Source organism: Kryptolebias marmoratus, linkage group LG6, assembly GCF_001649575.2.
Source record: "Kryptolebias marmoratus isolate JLee-2015 linkage group LG6, ASM164957v2, whole genome shotgun sequence".
Taxonomy (NCBI): Eukaryota; Metazoa; Chordata; class Actinopteri; order Cyprinodontiformes; family Rivulidae; genus Kryptolebias; species Kryptolebias marmoratus.
The window spans coordinates 28525174-28538119 of record NC_051435.1 but is presented as its reverse complement, the minus strand read 5'-3'; the positions used below and the strand labels follow the sequence as shown (position 1 = coordinate 28538119).

The window sequence follows — 12946 nt, the reverse complement described above, 5'->3', positions numbered from 1 at the left end:
TTAGACAAAAGCAGTTAAGAATGCAAACACAATTCTAATATTCTCAAATTCAAGAGGGGAATCCAAAACAAATTCTAAATATTTTTGCTTTTTGAATTTTCTTCTGATCAGTAACAACAATAAAATCAGTACAGACCTTATGTCGGATTGTGAAACACGTTCAGACCAAAACATGATAATTGAACTATTGTGACACGCCCACTATTTACACATGTCAGTACCTCTGCAGCCTGTTGTGGAGTCTTTGCAGTTACATCTATGACAGCATCAAATGCATACAACTAAACATCTTTACAACTTTCAGGTAAATTATCAAAATACAGGCTAAAAAGCAGAACTCCTGTAATGGAACCTTATGAATGCCTTTTTTGCAGTTTTAAAATGTTAATTTCATACCAATAACTTTGGCACAGTGTTATTTGTTTATTCATTGTTTTAGATTACCTGTATCAACAAAGAGCTTTTTGAGATAAACTAAACTAAGTTTATGCAGGAGAATCTCATGACTTATTGTATCAAAGGTCTTTTGTAGGTCCAAGAATATTGCTCCAATTGCATTTTTGTCAAGATATTTCAGTACTCTTTGTAAAATAATACGTAGCCAGTTTTGTGGACAAAAACTGAGTGAAACACAAATTGTTTTGAAGGTAGAAGCTCATTTTATCCAGAAAACTGATTAGTTGCTTTGACTTTCAATTACTTTGGTTATACAAGGTAAAATAGTGACTGGTCTGTCGTTACATACCGACGCAGAATCATCAGTCTTTAAAACTGAAGTTATGAGTCTTTTTTATTTTAACATCATCTATTTTTATACAATAAATTTACTAAATGGGTTATTGGTTTCATCAAAGTGAAGATAAGAATTTTATTACTTTAGTAAGAAACCCAAATACACTTTTAGTCTTTGAGATTTTACCTGATTTATTAAGATGCCAAAAGACTGTCGTTGAGATTATGCTTCCAGTCTGATTTGATTAAAAAACCAGTAAGCCTTTATAGTTACACTTTGATGTTGCTTAATTGGTAAGTCCATCCATGTGCTCCCATTAGTCATTCACACATCACATTGTGTTCATTTATCATATCTTTTTACCCCCCCCCTCCCTTTTTTATAAATATGGCAGCTATTTTTGACCCCCTCCTGTAGCTGTGCCTCAGGCACTAAGTGGATTAAATGGATTCAAAACTCAAGCTGCAGTCACACTAAGAGCATTGCCTGAATTTTAAGCAATCCACGGTGGATTGGTTTGTAAAGTAAAGAGCTGCAGTGCTGTAACTGAGATGCATGAAGTGTTCACAGTAATGTAGCTGTGTCACATTGACCCTAAAAGGTACATTAGCAGTCTGCAGAGTGAGGTTCATCTAAAAGGCTGATGAACAGTTGTGAAGGCTAATGATGATATGATTGGAATGAAGCTAAAATTCTCTAATAATTATTGGCAGAAATTTATGTTTTGATTTATGGAAACATTAAAACTAAAAACATGAAAAGCAGCTTATTTTTTCATAAAATATTGATATGAAATAATTGTTTTACAAATTGTTCAATGCCTCACCAGTGCCATGACTGTGTAGTTGTACTCTTTGGAAAAAAAGAAAACCCACACATTTACCTGTTTATGTTTTTCATTATTTTATTAAAGACCATTGTTATTATTTAATTAAAGATGTTTTCTTAAAGGAATGCATACCATCTTCCGTCTTTCATATCAGAGTTTTAAACAAAAACTCTGATATTATGATAGCTGTATTAGCATTTATTGCTGTTTTGGACAAACATTTAGTATAGCATTATTCATGATCTCAGTCTTGGTGCGTGTGATGGGGATTACACTCAGCTACAATACCACCACACCAAATTTTACCTCAGTATCTATAAAACTGACTAAGCTGTAACCTTTTTTGTTCTTTTCTACAGTTGATTATTCTAGGCAACCATTTTGAATCATGTAGATTCTGAAATTCAATTACTTGTCAAAGTATATTCAATAATTACTTTGAGAAAGTTTTTAAAATTCATCCAGTAATCAAATATTTTATGAGCAATCAGACAGACACAAGAAAAAAAACACCACCTGCCTTTTGCCTTTCAGATGTAGGCAAATGAATAAAGCTGCAGGTAATTACGGGTTTCAGTGATTGTTTCAGATATCCACAGTTTGCATTCAGCGCTTATGGAGCCTCATTCTAACAGGTTGAGTCAGACTGCTTCTTATATTCACTGTGGTTTGATCTCTAATAAAATGACTAAATAAATGTATTTACTTTTGTTTAAACACGTAATCTTACTGAGATAGGAAACCCTGACCATGACTGCAAAACAGCAAATCTTTTTAACCTTATGACTCAGCACTTATAGGCAGCAAATCCTCCAGGTCTGATGAAACAGCACATTTACAAACAGATGTGTCATTACTGTGCATTTTTCAACACGGATCAACAAAGATGTCATGAGATAATGCTATTGGAAAGACATGGCGTCTGGTAAGCCCAGATAAATGCGCAACTGTAAATAAGCGTTCCACTTCGATCTGTTCCCAGCCTCCATACAGTGGATCTCAGTCAGCTTTTAATTAGTTTTTTGCTTATGCAGCCTTTTTTCAGCTAAATTCAGGTTTCTGACACTGTAATTGTGAATCTTATCATAGGGTAGAAACCTGAACAAGACATAATACCATCCATCTATTTTTTTACCTGCTTGTTCCTGTTCAGGGTTGTGGGGAGCTGGCATCCATCTCCAGCAGTTATTGGGCAAGACGGTTGCCAGTTCACCACAGAACCACACAGGCACAAATGAAACGAACAACCATGCATGTGTAGATTCACTTCTTTTGACAATTTCAAGTCACAGAAAGGCCCTACAATGAGTTGAACCTATGACCTTTTGCTGTGAAGAAGCAGTGTTAACCTACTGCACCACTGTGCAGCCCAAAGATAACACTGATGAAAGAAAAGGACGCCTTTAACACAGAAATGAAGAGCATAAAGAATGATGCATACCAATTAGATTCTATTTCAATTGTTGTTTATTTATTTATTTACAGTAACAAATGTTTGACTGTTAAATTACTTGATATAAGTGGTTTAACTGGTACAAGCTGTATCAGTGTAAACACAGTACATATTCTTTATATCATCTGTTTAATTGGCTCCTTAGTTTGGTAGAAATGTTGGTAGAAATGTTTGTCCTCTCTCACTGATTTGTCAGAAGGGAGTTTACTGAAACCATCTGGGCTCTTTGAACAGCCACTGTAAACCCACCAACATGTTTTCTATTTTGACCATTTATTCACTGATGGCTCATTCAGGAGTTAAATGCAAAATGCTCCCCTTCTCTTGGTGATCATTACTGGCTCTGAGCCTGCCTGTTTCTCTGGACAATGATTTGATTGGAGCTGATTGGATTTGCTGCCTCGGCTGCAGCCCATCTCCCTCTCCTGCTTTCTCTCCGTCTCTGTGGTTAATGGAGCTTTTCGAAAGGCTTTATTAGAAGTAATTTGCTGCAGTGAGCGCTGACTGATATCTGGGCCATGACCCTGTCTCTCAGTTGAAGGGTAAAGAGGGAGTCCCAGTCACAGTGGAAATGGCAGGCCCTGTACTCTGCCCATAGATTAGAGTTTTTACCCTCTAAGATGAATACATTGAAAAACTGAATGTCAAAAACAAGGAACAGAGAAATGACAGACATCATTGATTAAAAACAGATATCCAAAGTGGGTGGGACTGTACTGGACTGTGTGGAATGATCAATATGAAGAAAAACTCAATAATTAAAGTATTTACAACAGCCTGTTTTTATGTTCATATGTTACTAAAGTTTTCTTTCTCAGTAGAATAGAAAATTAGAGGTAACAAAAAAAAAACCTTAATGACTGAAACTCAGATGGTTTCAGACTCAGTGGTGGTGTTAACAAAGAACGTTCTGACAGAATTTAGACAGAATACACCTGCACTTCCCTGGCCCAAAGCTGCATCTTTTTTGTGAAGTAATACATCTCTAATGTTATTATCCAAGGATTTTGAACAAACTGAAACAGACAAGGATGATGACCTTGATGAAGATCATCCTTGATTGCAACACATTGGTCAAGTGCTCTAACATTTTTGCCATGTAATATAAAGATTTAAAAAAAATCACAAGCCCCATAGAGTCCCTTTCATTTCTTCTGTTAGCCACAACTCTTGGACTCTTTGAAAGAGCTTAAAAAAACTGAAACTGCTTAAGAAATTACGTATTGTTTCTTAATTAATGTTTATGTTCTCAAATAATTTTGTTTGTTTTGTTTGAAAGAGGCAGTCAAACTATTTGTCACACTATACCCATATGTGTCAGTTCTAATTCTTAATCAGTATTTTTTAGGAAGAGAATGTCAGGGCGTCTTTGAAGAGTGAATATTTACAGATCCTTAGCCGGGCTGACTGCCACACTCCTGTAACACTTTTAAAGCAGATGGAATTTGTGGAACCAATTTTAAAGAACTGGAACACTAAAAGGCAGAAAACCATGACATTTTTATCCTGATTTATGGGTCAAATTTTTAAAAATGGACATCCTGAAATCCAGTGGAGACTGACTGGAAACACATGTGTCAATATACAGAGCTCCTTCAAACTCTGCAGCAGCATTTAGGGCCGTTTTTGTGGGAAAATTATTTCCAGCTTCCTCTAAGTACTGGTTATTAAAGCGGCACTGATTGCTGCCAGGTTTTCACAGCAAATCTATTTAGTCTTAAATATCTGTATTTGGTTTTGTGCTATTTATTTCAGAGAGTGTTGCAATGTCAGCAGGTGAGTCCAAACTTCCCTCTTAGAGCAAACACCATCTTCTGCTGAGAAACCTTGTGCTGTCATTCTGTGGTCCAATCATTTACACCGAATCTCAGGAGAATGTTCTGAGTTCACGTCTGTATTTTTCCAGAGATAAAACCCTCAAGCTTTGAACTCCCCTGTGATCGTCTAAAGCTTCATCCAGTCAGAAACTCAAACCAGCTGCTTGCACTCTGAAACTGTCCAGTTCAAATTTTTTAGGCTACTTTATTTATGTAATAACTGTGACTTAACAATTTGATGTTCTTTAACACCTTTGAGCTGTTTGATTTTAACATACTATGCTGTGTTTACACTCCAGTTAATCAGTATTTGACAAGTAATTGACCAACAGCTATTAAGTAACTTAAGGAATCTGCTTTATAGATGCTTTGCTTTGCAAAGTCAAGGACACTTCCTTGATAAGATGGTTCCTTCCAAGTCAGAACCTTCTTAGGCTAAGAAACACTTCTTTTTAAATTTGAAAAAAACTTGCAATGACAACAGTTTAATGTTTTATTAGACCCTACATCCATCAAGAAAACCCCACATAAACTTCACATGTGGAGAGGACATCTTTTCACATTTGAATAATATGAAAAATGTATGGGTCCTTTTCTTTAAGAGCACAACAGCTAAAAAAAATAGAGGCCTGGTAAATAGCTGCTAGCCTTTAACCAGCTAAATAAAGCACATTTCTAACTGCAGTTTAAACTTTGCTGACCTTGAACAAATTATGATATTATAAGTCTTAACTTGACAAACTTACAGGCAGATGCCTGTTTAAGGCCACTTCACACTAGATAATAACCCTAATTTTTTTTAGAAAAAATTAGCCAGAACATGGATGGTCTTTGCAGGGTGTTGATGAGGTCTTCAGTGGCATGCTAAGAACAATTGGGCTCTAAATTATGAATGATCAAGAAAGATGGGTTGTGGAAGGTTTGAAGATGCACCAAACTTTGTAGCAAGGCTGTGGTGGTTTATCATTATCTTGGCAGTGTATCAGGGTCTTGAGTAGAGCATGGGGGAATGAGGTAGCAGTTTATCTGTGATATGGGGCCCACACACACTAATGCACTTTGATTGTGATAATTTTGAACTAGGACTGGTCCTGCTGGCCCCCATCATGCCCTCATTGTGCTAGTATGAAGTGATTTTTGGTGCATTATATAGCTTTATCCCATGCGTAGTTAGAGATTTTCAATTTGTTGACTATTAAGGACTTAGCAGCGCCATGATTGCTTTTGTCCAAACAGGTTGGCTCTGGTAACTCAGTTTTACATTCTGGAAAACATATTTGCCAAAATGAGAATTTTAAAACAAAGTCCTTTAGTACCTGTTAATGTCATCAATATTAAAGATGTGACTAACTGTCCAATTTTCTCTGTGTCAAAACTAGATGTATTAAGTATTGGTGTCCTGAGACCCAGACAGTAAACATTTCTGCATAAGTTTTAGCTTTCAATTTGGTGACTACTAAGAATGTACCAGCGCCACAATTTCTTTCACAATGCATGTTTAGTTGTTTCCCTGCTCTTCAGCAGGTTTTTAAGTTCTGCAGAAGCCTGTTAATCACTCATTCATTCAAATATGTCACAGCAGAGAAATATCTAAGACATGAAAAATAATCGTCTTTCAGGACCAGGATTGAACACCACTGTTCTAATAGGTTCAGCAGGTTGCGGAAAGTGTTGCAAAGTCATCATAAATTGTGAAGAGGTTGTGAAGGGCAAAACACACAGGCAATGTATGATGCCCATCAAATATTACGCCCACATGATTTCTTGTTTACAACACCTGTACAGGCCATAGTAAGCTGCCTACTGACGCATCCAGCATTATTTCTTAATACTGTTCTACTTTCAATCCTGAAAAAAATGCATTTTATGTGTATAACTTACTTTCTGCGTGGACATCTGGGTTCCTGTAGCAATTCTTATTCCATTCCTTTTTTTGGCAGCTCTTCTCTTTTCTAGTTGTAACTCTGCTTCATATCAAAAGTGTAAAAATTGATGAGGAAAGATAGATTAATTGTTGAGATGGAGAAACATCCAGCAGAAATCAGTATCAATATGTTTTAGTGCCGCAAGCTTCCAAAAATGCGTCACAATGTGGTGTTCTCAGTGTGGTTTTGGCTTGATGGCGATCTGGCTTAATAAATCAGTAGAGATAAGGGCTATATTATTAAGGGCTATAACAAATCCAGATATTTTATGTTTTCTTTTCTTTTATGTTCTTTGACCAAGCTGAGCTTTAGTTTGTATGCAAATGTGATTGTGCTGGTATGAGTGTTTTGAGAGAGAGTGTCTCCTGGTGTTGTTGTGTTTGAATGATTCAGAGATCAACCAAGCTCATGAATAATTAACAGGACATGAGTTTAGCTGTGAATATTTCATGCTGCGTGAAAGTGAGCAGAAACACTCAGAGGAGTTAGGCCTCGTCCAGTCAACTCTCAGAGGAGAGAAGCGATAGAAGGATGGAGAAACAAAGACTTATCCGGAAAAGAGAGCAATCAAAATGGTTTCAGCTGTTAGAACAACCTGTGGTATTTACACACACAGAGCACAGAAACTATGTTTTGTATACATAAACTGCTTTCATGTGTCCAAACAGGGTCCCTCTGGTAGCTCGGTTTTACATTCTGGAAAATATATTTGCTAAAATGAGAATTTTAAAACAAAGTGTTTTAGTACCTGTTATAGTTATCAATAATAAAGATGTGACTACCTTTCCCATTTACTTACTATGGAGTCAAAACTAGATGTATTAAGACCCACGTATGCGTCTAAGATTCCAGTATTGGTGCCCTAAGACCCAGACAGTGAACATTTCAGCAGAAGCTTTATCTTACTGCATGAAAACAAAGTTGTTGGTGGATGGATAACACCTGTTTTGCTTGGCCTGTTGGCATAAAAGGCAGGCAGTTACGTAGTTACCTGTGTCTGAGCTCATTTGTCTGTCTGGCTGTTACCAAAATAGATATCATCACCCAGTGGACAGAATTTATTAAAACATTCAGAAATATTATTAATTCAATTTTGAAGTCAACCCCATTCAAGATGACCACCAAACTAATCAAACTTATCAAACACAAAATCAGCTAAAACTAAATTTTACAAATATTGAGGTAGAGTTTAGGGTGGTAGTAGCTGAGAGTCACCATTACATGTTGTGTGCATTAACAGACCACACAAAAGTTTTGTTTTAAACTTTGATATACAAGGTGATGAATGATATGCATTACTACAAGGATTGTTTTTTCAATCTCTTTTTTAAAAACACATTGGTTTTTTTTTACTCTGTGTTCAGTTTCTGTTTCTTGGTTAGGTTGTAGGTTTCCTTCACACTGAATGACAACCCCCCCATGACTAAAAAAATTATAATAAGATTGTTTGGTTAGGTTTAGGATTCGATGTAACTTATAGAATATGCTTAACAATGTGTTTGCTGAGTTGAGTTGATACAAAAATATACAATTTTAAGAAGTCCTGCTCTTCTGAAAATAACATAATCTGAATGAAATGACATGGTTGTCATTGTTCCTGTTAGTGCGGGTTGTTACATTGTCAATTTAAAAACAGGTTGGCAAATCCCATTCTTCAGCCTCAGCACAGTTTACACAGACTCTGGTACAAGTACGCATTTAGCTGAAGCTGTGTTTTTTGTTTCATACACAGCCAGTGGGGGCATTTTGTGAAGGTGCACAGTTTGAGCTCCATGTAATGTCTGCAGAAGGATCAGGGTAGATGCTCACTGGGAAATGAATGAAAGTAGCATCAAATTTAGAAAAGGTAAAATATTTTGCATAAAAATCAGAAATCAATTTAATTTGACTGCAGAAGTACTTTTGCTGTATTGTATGAAACTGATTCTGGCTGCTGGTTTTAAACGTGTATTAGTGGAATATTTTTAATCTTATTTAAATTGACTTTTGTATTTTGTTCCCATTTTTGCAAATACAACTTGCTCTGTAACTTTTATATTCAATATGTTTTAGCTATTGATTACGTAGCTAAAATTCGTATAATTATCATGTAAGGTTTGTATCATTGGCTAAAACAAATGACATTCAATCTGTTGCCTGAGAAGTGAACAACACAATAATACAAATCTTCAGCACACTTTATTGATATTCAGGGAGAAACAGAGATGAGGCGGTGCTCGTGTCTGTGATGGTACATTAAATTCTCAAACACATGCAAACATCTTCACCACAAAGAAAATTAGACAGATTAGACAGATGAACAAGTGAGGCGCTGAATAAAAACATAGTTTCAGCAGACGGTATGTAGCTCCAGGTGTTTATATCTGTGTAGGTTTTAAATAACTGTCTGCTGCAGCCCATTAAACATACCATTCTTACCTGGATTAAGTGTGTGTGTGTGTGTGTGTGTGTGTGTCAAACTGATGTGCTGCTCACAGAGACCACAGGGAGAGGCTTTAACAGGTCTACCTCTTGTCATACGTATAAAAGTTTTGCTTCAATGTGATATATTTGGCTCAAACTTGTGTTTACACAAATTGCTCAGATCAGCAGCCTAATGTGTCTTTTGGGTATCATTATTTGTTAAATGTTCATGTTGTTGTTGTTTGTTTGTTTGTTTACATAGGAGGTGTAAAATACTGATAAGAAAGGTGTCTCTGGCTGGTGAAAATTAAAGAGGACCCTGGTTTTGAGACGAGAGACAACACATAGCTGTGAATTAGAGTGTTGCACACTTCAATCAAACCTATCCCTCATGATGTGAAATTTTAAAAATCTTGAAACATTTCAATCAACTTTCAGTCCTATTTTCAATGAAACTAGCATTCCTGACTAGCATTAACCAACATTATGAAGTATTCAGACTAATCAAAGTACAATTTCTCTAATACAGGCATGAGGTTTTTCCATCATAGAATGAAAATGTGTCTGCTTTAAAATTATTGTTCTGTTTTGTTTAAAGTGTGGTTTTGTGGAAAAGTTATAAACAATTCTTTTTTTAGATTTCAGAATATTTCTGTCTGGATAATTGTGTATAATAAAACTGATGATAATTTAAAAGTTTAAAAATTGCAATTGCATAAATTAATATGGTATTTTTTAGATTATTTTGTCAGTTTCATATTTTCAGTCAAAAACAAAACTTAATTTTTTCCTGACTGAGGCTGTTCAAAGACTTGTTGTAAGGATTCAGAGTATCTGTCTCCGCCCTGCTGGCGGTGCCAGAAACTCTTCTTCCACAGCTGCAACGTGTTACCCTGATGAACTACACCTGTATTTAAGTCCCTGTCTGGTTCCAGAACTTTGTTGGAGCATTGTGCCTTATGGGTCAGGATCTCAGCCTAAGACCACTGTTCCTGAAAGCTCACGGCTATGCTAACCCTTTACTTGTTGTTTCTCTCTTTGCCTCAGGACTTGCTACTCAGTTCTTTGTAAATACCTGCTTGCCTGGAAATCACGGTGCACTTACCTGTTGTTTTGGATTCCGGATCCTCCTCTTCCTGGACCATCTCCGGTGGACACGTCTTCTCCTCCACGCCTCTCTTTTTGCCGAACCTGTAAGAAAGGAAGATTACTCACTACATTATTACTACGAACAAGAATAATTCTGTACCCGAGACTCACCTTGCTCCTCCCCTTGCCGTTTCAGATCATCCTGGCTGCTTTTCACAGTGTTTACACATTTACTCTTGTAAATAAAATCACTTAACTTTTTACTTGGCCTCCATGTCTGGTTTTGGCTCTCACTTTTAAGACAGATTCTGAATTATTTCATTTGCTTTAAGTTAGAAAACAAAATAATGGGCAATACACAAAGGAAACAACCAGAGTAATAAAACCTACATGTAGCGCTATCTAAATATGTGTTTGTGGAGAAAATTTGGAACTGCCAGAAGAAAAACTAATAGATCACAAAATGTATTATGAGCTTCCTGTGGTGGTGGTGTAGTCAAGCAGCCTCTTCAGCTCATCAAAAAACTCTGCCTCATCCAGATCACCTGGGACCTAATTCTGCCGGCAGGATTGGGGTGTGTGTGTGTGTATGTGTTGAGGTTATTCTGTCCTCTACTGTATAAGGAATAGCATTTCCTCACATCTTGTTTCATTTTTACGTCCTGCTTTAGCTGTTCCTTTCTGTTCTCTCTATGTGAGGATCATTCAGTTTCTGTTGTAAATGTTCTGTACAGTATACATGGTATACTAAATTATGACTGCAGACGCATTTGATTGACGCCTCATTCGTTTAAAAACTTGCTGATAAACAACAAAAAATCTGCTTTAAGGGCTGCAGTTACAACAATTTATTTTAATTTTTTTTTTACGTTTTGCATTAATCAGTTTATAATTAGTCATTACTGCAGCAAGAGCAGTCAGCCTACATACTGAAGTCGAACATGAACTACACATTGTGGTGTGTAGTTATTAATACTCATCAATGTGGTTCTGTCTCAATTAAAGCAGGATGTGTTGTGAGGCTCAGCTGGTTTTCCGAGTGTCACAAGTAAAAAATGGTGATTGCTCTGTGAGCAGAGACAGAGAGAAGGCAACATGTTCTGCATGCTAAAAGATTCCTCCTGATAGTCAACCTCCACAGAAGAGAATACCATGTTTTAGTAAAAACATTGAATTGAATTTTAATTTTTTAGCTTTTCTGTGCCAGGAGGTATAATATAAAATGATGCCAATAGGCCAATAAAAACTGATATCAACTGCAAATAGATCCAATATGAGCTTATAAGATGTGCTGTGTTCCTTTGAGCCCCATCTTCACTTTGCTTAAATGCTTTAAACTGACACCACTAATTGCATGAAATATTACATCCTACTTTTATATTGACATGAACATACAGATGTTAGGATCTGTGTTTTTGTTACTTTTGTATCTTATGGTTAGTCTTATTTTATGTATTGTGGTTCCTGTCTTTAATTACTCACTTGTGTTTTCATTCTTTCAGCTTCCCTGTGTTCATTTGTGCCCTCTTTCACCTGCCCTCAGTTAGTTGTCTGGTCCTCAGTGTTTTTCCAGTCTGCCCACCAAGCCCACTTCACCTGTTCCTCATTCCCAGTTTGTCTCACCTGTAGTCTATCTCCCACTTATTTTCAGTCAGTCTCCTCCCATCATTATTGGCTTTCAGGCCGCAGTCCGGCTTCCCTGTGGTTCTTTGTGTCCTTTCAGAGCTGTTTTTGTAAGTTTGCTGCCACATTAGCCTCTTTTTTTGTTGTTTAAATAAAGTAAGTTTTAATTTCTCGAGCTCCTTGTGTCTGAGTGCCTTCTGGTTTCAAATGCTCCTACAAACTGTGACGCTAGATTAGTGAAAAGGAGGAAGAGGATTGGAGGATGTTTGTACATTGATTCATTCAAACATAATTCTTGCTTGTTTGCTAAATGTCCTTGTATTGTTGCGGGTGAATAGTAATCCAGAGCAATGAGGTAAATCGCAAAAGAGCACAGTGCAGATTTCACTGTGTACCTCCCACATGGATGTTAATTGAGACACTTAGAAGCAGAAACCAGTTAGTATTTCTTGTCAACAAAGGCATCAATTCCTTCTGGATGTTACCTAATTTTATCTGGTAAATAAGATATTCTGGGAAATAAAATAGAAAATGTAACCAGAAGTTTTAAGAGTATTTTATGCATTTTAAACTGGTGCTTTGTGGAAAGCTTCCAAATAGGTAATATCTTACCTGTTGTAGATAGATCTCTGAATGGCCTTGATTTGGAGAAACAGAGTTTAATTTTAAGAGGACTGATGAACTATGTGGCTTTAGGGCTGTGGTAGTTTAGTGCTGCAATCTTGTAATCTTGAGGCTGCAGGTTCAAGCCCAGGTTGTGTCAGGACGGGCATCTGGCATAAAACAATTGCCAAATCTTTCATGTGAGTTTGTTTGCTGTGGCAATCCCTGTAGAAAGGAGCAGCAGAAAGAATAACAACAATAATGAGCTATGTGGCTTTGATAGTTTTATTGTACTATCAAGACATACTCTTTGTGTACTGTGTGAGGTGGTAATAACTTTATTAAAGAATATGCAACAGACAGTAAAGAAGTAAAAGCATAAGCAAATAATTTAAAATCATCACTCTACCTTTTAAAGAGTGGTTCCAAACCTTTCTACACATGACACCTTCTCAAAGGTTTAAGAAAAAA

At 36.5% G+C, this 12946-nt stretch overlaps 1 protein-coding gene across 7 annotated transcripts in view; it reads left to right on the top strand.

The window, feature by feature from the left end:
- The window catches only part of enox1 (ecto-NOX disulfide-thiol exchanger 1), a 142579-nt gene that overhangs the window by 71333 nt on the left and 58300 nt on the right, over positions 1 to 12946 (top strand). For 5 of the 7 annotated variants that reach the window (XM_037976116.1, XM_017436167.3, XM_037976115.1 and 2 more), the window contains one exon: positions 10208 to 10353. The exons of the other annotated variants lie outside the window; for them this stretch is intronic. The gene's annotated coding sequence lies outside the window, so the exon portion shown is untranslated. The remainder of the gene's footprint in view (positions 1 to 10207; positions 10354 to 12946) is intronic. 7 annotated transcript variants of the gene reach the window in all.